Raw genomic sequence first — 10,375 nt, 5'->3', positions numbered from 1 at the left:
ATATATATTGGGGGGCTCAGCCATGTCGTCCTGATGGAAGGTTCCTTAAGGTAGCTTTCTAAGGGATAAAGCTACCTTAAGGAACCCTCCATCAGAACGACATGGCTATCTCACCCAAAAATAAATTTTACGCTATGCTCAAAATCCGATCTCTCTCTCTCTCTCTCTCTCTCTCTCTCTCTCTCTCTCTCTCTCTCTCTCTCTCTCTCTCTCTCTCTCTCTCTCTCTCTCTCCATGAAATTTCTGAAACCAAAGTTGTTACTCGATATTATGATTTCGGGGCTACAAATTTTGAAAAATTAAATTCTTCAAGTCCGTAGTTAATAAAGTTTGAACCTGTGTAGAAATTCTTCTATAAGGCAATAATTGTACATGATTTCATTGTATGCCATCCTTACCATTTGTGTAACAAACCTGTATCCAACATTTGTAATAATTTTATTGTTGCACTTGACTTTGTTATTGTTCGTTCATCTTGTGTGCGAAGTATATCATCACCAAAATCCATATGCAGGGAGAAAACTCTTCCTAGCGCATCTCAGACCTCAATCTAGCTCCTTTATGTCTAACACAGTTGGCAACACTGAATTTTGAGCTGCGGTCTGCAGATATCAAATGTAACCAGGTAAACATTAAGTTAACAATTTAACCAAGTAAAATTTAGAATATTAGTAGAAGAGATGACATCTGTGACTCGACGGTGAGCAACAAGAAAACAGTCATAGTAAATAAGACAAGGTTAAATATGATGTACTTGAAATAAGATTATAAAAACAGGAATGGAAATGATAGGTTTTGTGAGTTATAACAGACATGCAGATGATACAAGAAAGCATATGGTTAGCAGTTTACAATTAAGAAAATTAGAAACGGCAACAAAAGAAGTTGGCCAAAATACCATACAGGGTGAGGCTATGGAAGTTAGAAACAGAAGTAAGACTAAGCAGCATGTGTAGTAGGTAACTAATGACAGTAAACTTACTGCAGATTGCAGCGCTTTGCACGGTTGCACCTACACATCGATTGTAAGAAGTTGTCGAGTGAGCAATTAAGAACATTGCTACCGTGCCATGGAAATTTTGACAGAAATTCGTAAGGTCAAAGCAGGTAAGAAACCCTATGATTATACTACAATAATTTGTTTTTCTTATTTTTTTTTTTGTCTGAATTTCGTTAACCAGGTAGGATTACAATGTTACAGTAGGTAGTAGGTTGGTCAGGGCACCAGCCACCCGTTGAGATACTACCGTGAGAGTTATGTGATCCTTTGACTGTCCAGACAGTACTACATTGGATCCTTCTCTCTGGTTACGGTTCACTTTCCCTTCGACTAAACACACTGAATAGTCTGGCATATTCTTACATAATCTTCCCATACACCTGTCAACACTGAGATTACCAAACAGTTCTTCTTCACTCAGGGGGTTAACATATGCAGTGTAATTGTTCAGTGGCAACTTTAATCTTGGTAAGGGTAGAAGAGACTCTAGCTATGGTAAGCAGCTCTTCTAGGAGAGGGACACTCCAAAATCAAACCATTGTTCTCTAGTCTTGGGTAGTGCCACAGCCTCTGTACCATGGTCTTCCACTGTCTTCGGTTAGAGTTCTCTTGCTTGAGGGTACACTCGGGCACACTGTTCTATCTAGTTTCTCTTCCTCTTGATTTTTTAAAGTTTTCATAGTTTATATAGGAGATATTTATTTTAATGTTGTTACTGTTCTTGAAATATTTTGGTAAATTTTTAGTTTCAGCCAAATTTGGAAAAATGCAATAAAAATATATTTGTTGCATCAGAAATAGTGTGGTTTCAATGAATTTAACGTTTATTTTGACTGCAAACCAACCGATTTAGAGATTTACTATGTATACCCTAGTTCATCCCACCAATTATGGGGGACACCCTTTGGGAACCGGGGTTTTGGGTGGGGGAAGGGGGGGGGAGGGTGTTGGGGCATTGAATGATATTTGCAATAAATGAATAATTAATGTTCCAGCACCCCTCCCCCATACCCCTAACTAGGCCTACCGGGGGGAGGGGGGTAGGGCCCCCCAGCGACCCCCCCTTAAAGCCACAGTAATTTTCAGGGCACCACAGAACCTAACAAACCCACCTAACCTAACCTAGGGGCCCTGTACCCCTACCGGGGGGGGCTTCGCCCCCCCTGCGACCCCCCCTTATGGCCAAAGTAATTTTCAAGGCACCACAGAACCTAACAAACCCACCTAACCTAACCTAGGGGCCCTGTACCCCTACCGGGGGGGGCTTCGCCCCCCCTGCGACCCCCCCTTAAGGCCACAGTAATTTTCAGGGCACCACAGAACCTAACAAACCCACCTAACCTAACCTAGGGGCCCTGTACCCCTACCGGGGGGGGCTTCGCCCCCCCTGCGACCCCCCCTTAAGGCCACAGTAATTTTCAGGGCACCACAGAACCTAACAAACCCACCTAACCTAACCTAGTGGCCCTGTACCCCTACCGGGGGGGGCTTCGCCCCCCCTGCGACCCCCCCTTAAGGCCACAGTAATTTTCAGGGCACCACAGAACCTAACAAACCCACCTAACCTAACCTAGGGCCCCTGTACCCCTACCGGGGGGGGGCTTCGCCCCCCCTGCGACCCCCCCTTAAGGCCACAGTAATTTTCAGGGCACCACAGAACCTAACAAACCCACCTAACCTAACCTAGGGGCCCTGTACCCCTACCGGGGAGGGCTTCGCCCCCCCTGCGACCCCCCCTTAAGGCCACAGTAATTTTCAGGGCACCACAGAACCTAACAAACCCACCTAACCTAACCTAGGGGCCCTGTACCCCTACCGGGGGGGGCTTCGCCCCCCCTGCGACCCCCCCTTTAACCAGGGGTAAATTTGAATATATATATTTTGTTAAATCACTTCTTACCTTGAACAGAAGATGACGATGAAGATGTGGAAGGTTGTGGTTGACCCTCTTCTGAATCATCAAGTACTGGAATACGTTCAGATTTGGTGCAATACCACACATGTCTATCCTCACGAAAATGTAAAGGCGAATCACATTTACCACACTGGACACTTAAAGGTAATACGGAATGCTCCCTTAGAAAACGATTCACTACTTCAGGAGTTCCATTATAATTCCCATGAAATCGGCCGATCACATCAAAATAGGAATAACGACATATTTCACACAACCGTACCGGAGGATCCATGACAGTAAAATGACGTGTGATGAAAATATAGAAACCGGAACTTTTGAAAACCGAAAACAAACGACAATCACGGGTTTCTCCCATAATGAAATAGGGAAAAAAACAAAATAGTATCGTTTACAATGTTACTGTATATTGCACGAAAAACAGATCCTTGAAACAAGACTGAGAGACCAATGAATCGTCCAATAATAACCCTTGAAAAGAACCCAGTAGTATTTTGATTGGAGGAGCGACATTAGTGGGAGGAGCAAATGCGCATTCAAGTAAATATTGTCACATTACGCAATGGGGCGGAGCCAAGTAAGATGAAAACAGACATACAAACGAACAAGAGCTACCTTGCGTGCCCATGGAAAGATATACACTAAACTTAGAAAAAGTCAAGACCTTCAATTCCTGAAATATTTTTTTTCTCTGTAAGTATGCATTAGCGACAATAATGTATTGAGAAGAAGTGTTTTTTTATCACGTGCTTTACTAGGAAAATATATTAATATAATACATTTCCCAATTTGGTTGAATCCAAAACTTTACCAATATTTTATTTTTCCATGTTTCCTTTCCTCACCGGGCTATTTTCCCTGTTGGAGCCCCTGGGCTTATAGCATTCTGCTTTTCCAACTAGGGTTGTAGCTTAGCAATTAATAATAATAATAATAAGTACATAGAAAATGCTCTAAATGAAATGATGGGTTAAATATCAAAGTTTTACTACCAATAATATCCTGTTCTCACATTTTTAAAGAGTGAAAATGTTGCAAAAACCTAGCAGGAAGCTGGTGGAATAATATATTTGAAAGTTTGTTTTCAAAATACTACAATAGGTTGCCTAATTATTATTATTGTTACTAGCTAAGCTACAACCCTAGTTGGGAAAGTAGGATGGTATAACCCTCAATGGCTCCAACAATGAATAATATCCCAGTGAGGAAAGGAAATAAGAAAATGAATAAACTGCAAGAGCTTTATTGAACAGTTGAAATTAAATATTTTAGTAACAGTAACAACATGAAAATAGATCACATGTATATAGACTACAGTATAAAAAGATATATAAACCTGCTCAAATTAAAAACAGGGGTGTATGTATGATAGCGGCCACCTGTATGTATGATGACGGCTAACTTGAAATACGGCCTTGGGGTGGGGGGGGAGGGGGTTGCAGGGGGCATTAGCACCCCCCCTCCCCCCACGTTAGATATGAACACAGCTTGTAGATAAGGTTGGGGGGAAAATTTAGGTTAGTTGATCTCAATTATTAATCCAGATGGGAGGAACTGGCCGCTGATATACACAGGCTCCTGAAAGCATTCGCTGCAAGTTTGAACTTTTGGAATTCTAGTGGGAGCCTTTGTATATCAGCGGCAAGTTCCTTCTGCGTGCATGGAAAATGGACACCAACTAAACTAAACTCTACCCTCCCCCCAACCTATCCCACTTACCTACTGGGGGATGGGGTGTGCTATAGCCACCCTGCGACCCACCTTACAGTGCCGTATTCTTAGTCGGCTGTCATTATACATACAGATGGCCGCTATCACACATACACCCCTTCCAGCAATTCAACTGCCTGATTAGGATGATCTTTCCATAACTTGGTCACAGCCAGAATAAAATTTCTTGAATATTATGTAGTATTGAGCCTCATGATGGAGAAGGCTTGACTATTAGAATTACTTACTTTGACGGCTGCTTTTCCGGTCCCATACAGCAGGGGAACCCCTCTCTCTACAGGACCTCTACTGTCGTTTTACCTTGTTTGTTCCGAGTATTTAACATTTCATATCACTTATTGTTCATTTACTGTTAAATCGTCACTGCTATACGACTCATGAAATAAGAAAGTCTTCAGTTTCCTCTTGAAATCCTTAATGTCTTCATTTTGAGATTTGAGTAACTTTTATGAATAATGAGTCTGACACCCCCACCAGACCCATCTTCTCTCAGTATGTGAAAGGTGTGTGTGGGGGCATGTCATTTCAGTGATCTTAGCCTTGTACAAGTTATTTAACCATGTTTCAGACAATGCTAGTATGTCCAAATATTTCTCGTTTATCAATTCTCGAATTTGAATAGTCCTATTACCTACAGATTGTATATTTACATAGCCACAGTTTATGACATCCTTAGTAACCATGATTAGTATTTTCTACAAGTCTTTTCAGTTTCAAGTCATAAGCTTTGCATTCTCTAGAATTTACTATGGGGTCACTTGGTTTCTTTAACTTTGTCCGGTTAATACACTTTGACTTTTGTGAATTACACTCCTTGGTGGAATGTTTTCCTGAACATTAACTGCATACCTAGTACTGTATTACATACTCGATAGCAAGGTATTATAATCATAGGTTTTAATGTATTTTACCATAATAATCACAAAACAATTTTAACTAACTAATTTATGATTCATTAGTTAATATTAATTGAGATAATAAAAGAAATTTGTTTTTATTATAGTTACGGATGGGAGAAGCTTTTCTACTAAAAACCAGGTATTTCTTACAGAAAAATACCCAACCTGTGTCTGCCAATTTACAAAGTATCTTGGATAATATCATGTAAATTTACAGAACTATTTTACGTTTTACAAGTAGCGTTATTTATTAGCCAGTTATGTAAAATTATAGTATAGTACAATATCCCTTTTGACAAAAATAAGATGTGATCCTGGTAAATTTATAAGTGATTTGAACAATTATGAGGAGAAAATTGGGTAAAAATCCATACTTTCATTTTTCAATATTAAACTTACCCGATAATCATGTAGCTGTCAACTCCGTTGCCCGACAGAATTCTATGGAGGGATACGCCAGCTATCACAATACTAGAAGGGGGTGTATTTACCAGCGCCACCTGTGGCCAGGTACTCAAGTACTTCTTGTTGACACCTCCTCAATTATTCCTCTGTCGTGCTTCCGGCAAGACGTTCTGGGATACGCTTATGTTCTTGGAGTATTTTCACGACTTTGGTGAAGTATTTCTCTTTGATTTCGGCTGTCGCTTTACTGGAAACTTCTATATTAGCTTAGTTAGCTTTTGGAATTAATTTGATTAATTATGGTGACGAAGAGAGTATGAACTCTCGTTCACCTTTCAATGGCCGACCCTTCCCTTAGACGGAAGTGTTGGTGTCTAAGAGAGTATAGACTCTCTTTCTTAATTTTGCTTAACAAAAGTTATAGATTTATTTTATATCTCTCCGCCTCTTATAGGCCTCTTCGATTAACTTCCTTTTATTATAAACTTATTAAAATTAATTTTTATATTTGTTTATATTCGACCTTCCTAATAGTAGGCGGTCTTTTCTTGGTACCGAAGTTAATTAACATTGAGCCCGTCATTTCGGTTTTACCTGTTAACATATTATGCTATTTCTACCACAGAGTTTGAAAGAATTTCTTTGATAGTCTCGTACTGTTTTCAAAGTTGAACTAACGTTTTGTTTTGTCTCTGCAGTTGTTGGCGTTCAGAACGTTCATCTTGCACTCTATCGTTACGATAGAGAAAGAATGTTCACGGTTTCACGTTGCAGTAAGAGTAACCGTGTCTAGCGTTTTGTTCATTCTTTCTTAACTTAATGGTTTTGATCCTAATAAAGGAACTTTTCAGTTTTTTCCTTTAACAATAATATGTTTTAACGATATATATGATTGGGCTCTTCTCTCAGGTTCTAAGTCAAGAGAGAGAGAGAGAGAGAGAGAGAGATAGAGACGGAGGGAGAAAGAGGATAAACGTTTCATTCAAGCCTGCCAGGCGTACGAGTAACGTCGTTATCGTTTTTGCTCTTCTCCCTAGTCTCTTTAGGGGAAGAAACTAAACGTTTCTAGAGTGATCTAGTGTTTAGTCTCTTTCCAGCCACTGAATTATCTTTCATTAGATTTTTCTGTTACATTGTAATTCTGTTTTCGCAATTACTAACTTTTGAGAAAGGATAGAATTGCGTGTTTCAGGTACAAACCACTTAAAGTTTCGAGTTCAGTGAAATAAGTGCAAACAGAAATCAAAGTGATAAGTGATTAGCGCAAGTATGTCAGTGTTGTGCGTGAGGGTACTTTTGTGCGCGCCAGTCGTCCTCCCAGTCCGGGACCTCTTGCAAGCTCCCAAGCCCAGGGGAGAAGCAATGTCGAAGGGCATAAGGGTTCAGCAGGCCTTGATCGGCGCACAGAAGTATCCTCGGTGGTTGTGGGCGTGTCTTACCGAGACCGTCACTCCCACCCGCAGACGATTGAGCCCTTATTTTGCTCGTCTGCAGAAGAGATTTAGGGGAGAAAATAAAGGCAGAGTAACGCTGGTCTCAGGTCTCAAGACCTCTTAAACGTAAAGTCCAGACCTATGCCAGACGTACGAAGTTAAAGTTCAACAACCCGGATGCATAGCTCTGACTCTCCTCAGTCATCAGTTGAATACACTCCGCCTAAGAGGAGTAAGGTTCTGCCGCAACAGATCTCTGCTGTTAAGGCTTTACCTCAGCAGACCTTAGTGTCTGCCGACCCCAAGTTGACTCTACTGCAGTCCTTGCAGTCACAACTTTCGGTCTTGATGCGTGAGTGTCGGGCTGAGAGTGTTGCGCCTCCGCCTCCGCCTACACTCCCTCCTCCTATGCTCGCTCCGCCTGATCGCAGTACCACCTGCCAGGCGTACGATGTTGTGGACTCTACTACAGTCCATGCAAGCACAGCTTTCGGACTTGATGCGTGAGTGTCGGGCTGAGAGTGTTGCTCCTCCGCCTCCGCCTACACTCCCTCCGCCTACACTCGCTCCGCCTGATCGCAGTACCACCTGCCAGGCGTACGATGTTGTGGACTCTACTACAGTCCATGCAAGCACAGCTTTCGGACTTGATGCGTGAGTGTCGGGCTGAGAGTGTTGCTCCTCCGCCTCCGCCTACACTCCCTCCGCCTACGCTCGCTCCGCCTGATCGCAGTACCACCTGCCAGGCGTATGATGTTGAGCCACGGGCTGAGTTTGCTGTTCCCAGTGGTGTTCAGCCTCCGCCTTCCTTAAGGCAACCTTTACAATGGGATCAGGAGGATTATACCTCTCTTCCTCCGCCTCCACTTGCTGCTCCACCAGTGATGCAACACTCGGTTGAGGTACAACAACCTCTCCCGTCCATGAGTCAGTCTCCTCAGCTCTCGCTGCAGCGAGCTCAACCCTCCACAAGGCAAGCACCACAACACCTTAGCCTTGCGCCTCAGGAGCCTCAGCTTGCGAGACATTTACCTTGTTCTGCGCAGCCTCTTCCTCATCGCGCTCCGCTCACACCACAGGAACTGGAACTTGCTACTCCGCTTCCGCCAACCGCTCAGCAAGCGCAACCCTTGGGTTCAACCACTCATGCTAGGAGTCAGCCTCCTCCACCCATGCGCATTCCTTCTGCTTGTCTTTTATTCAGCCTTTGCAGACTGAGCCTCAGGTGTTCCCTCAACAGAGTCTGGAAGAGGAAACCACAACTATTGTTGTTCCAGCTCGTTCTGACTCTGCTGTTCAGCATACCTTACCTCCATTTTCAAACCATGGCAAAAATATGAATCATGAGTTATGAATGTAAGGTTAACATTATGTTGATTTTAAAACCCCATGCAAGCATGCATAAAGCACTCTAGCACTGGTCATGGAATTTCTGAGAAATGTTAAACGCCATGCACACGCTCTGCTTTCCTTACAGCAGGCTCTGCTTACAGCAGGCTCTGCTTACTACATGCTCTGCATACAGCATGCTCTGCATACAGCATGCTCTGCATACAACATGCTCTGCATACAGCATGCTCTGCATTCAGCATGCTCTGCATACTACATGCTCTGCATACAGCATGCTCTGCATTCAGCATGCTCTGCATACAACATGCTCTACATACAGCATGCTCTGCATACAGCATACTCTGCATGCTCCTCAGTCACACATCTTGGGTTGTTGCCAACTCACTAGACTGTCAAGCAGTTTCATAACGTTGTCTTCTAGTCTGCTACTTTTGCACCAGTGAACCCTCACTCAGAGAACTTAGCTTTTCTAGGATAAGGTCCCTGTAGATGAGAAAGTTCTTTTCTCCCTCCTTCTGATATTCCCTTGAGGACTCTGTCATTTGGAGGGAGCCTTTAGCTGCATACCTCTTATGGACTTTTATTTAAGCATAACATGCTTCCAGGGAAGGTTATGGTTCCACTTCAGTCGCTAATCCCGTCTGTTACCACACCTGCTCCCATAGACCTTGAGCTGTGTTGCATGACATGCAGTCCAAGCTTAGTCCTTGTTAGAGGATTTTTTGTTTACGGAGTCAATGTGTCACGGGGAAGACGTTCAACAACCAACAGAAGTGACTTGTTGTGACGCAGTGCGGCAACCTCAGCAACCCGTTAAGGAGTTGTCTGTACGACCCAGACAGTCTAGACAGATTCGGGTTGTCACTGTACTTCCTCGCTTGCCCATGATTGACAGTTCACAGACTGTGCAGCAGTATCATGATCTTGTGTCCGGCTCCGTCAGACGACTGGCTTTTAAGAGCTCCCACAAGTCGTCGCTGTCTGGAGATTTTCAAATGGACTATGGATCTGACCAAGGAACTGGGCCTCCTGGTCAATTTTGAGGAGTCTCAGCTCGTTCCATCCCAGACCATTGTCTCCTTGGGTATGGATCTTCAGAGTCGAGCTTTTCGGACTTTTCCGTCGGCCCCAAGGATCTTCCAAGCCCTAGAATGCATCCAGAGCATGCTGAGAAGGAACCGATGCTCAGTCAGGTAGTGGATGAGTCTAACAGGGACACTTTCATCGCTGGCCCTGTTCATCGTGTTAGGGAGACTCCACCTCCCCCCCCTTCAGTATCATCTAGCTGCTCACTGGATAAAGGACATGACGCTAGAGACGGTCTCAGTTCCTGTTTCCGAAAAGAGGAGGTCTTCTCTCGCGTGGTGTAAGAACAGCTTTCTTCTCAAGGAAGGCTACCTTTGGCTATTCAGAAACACGACCGCCGTCTCCTCTCGGACGCATCAGACACGGGCTGGGGTGCGACTTTGGACGGACAAGAATGCTCGGGAACATGGAATCAGGAGCAAAGGACACTTCACATCATTTGCAAGAAGTTGTTGGCAGTTTTTCTGGCCTTGATAAACTTCAAGTCCCTCCAGCTTAACAAAGTGGTGGAGGTGGACTCTGACAACACCACAGCCCTGGCTTACATCTTCAAGCA

General features: G+C 43.5%; 1 protein-coding gene across 1 annotated transcript in view; it reads left to right on the top strand.

Annotated features, from left to right (window-relative positions):
* Positions 1-608: 608 nt before the first annotated feature.
* Positions 609-10,375, top strand: part of LOC137654171 (zinc finger protein 184-like) — a 53,656-nt gene continuing 43,889 nt past the window's right edge. The window contains exon 1 of the mRNA XM_068387812.1: positions 609-1,107. The gene's annotated coding sequence lies outside the window, so the exon portion shown is untranslated. The remainder of the gene's footprint in view (positions 1,108-10,375) is intronic.

Source organism: Palaemon carinicauda, chromosome 1 (assembly GCF_036898095.1).
Source record: "Palaemon carinicauda isolate YSFRI2023 chromosome 1, ASM3689809v2, whole genome shotgun sequence".
Taxonomy (NCBI): Eukaryota; Metazoa; Arthropoda; class Malacostraca; order Decapoda; family Palaemonidae; genus Palaemon; species Palaemon carinicauda.
The sequence above is the reverse complement of the archived record's forward strand: the minus strand, read 5'-3'. Positions and strand labels throughout refer to the sequence as shown.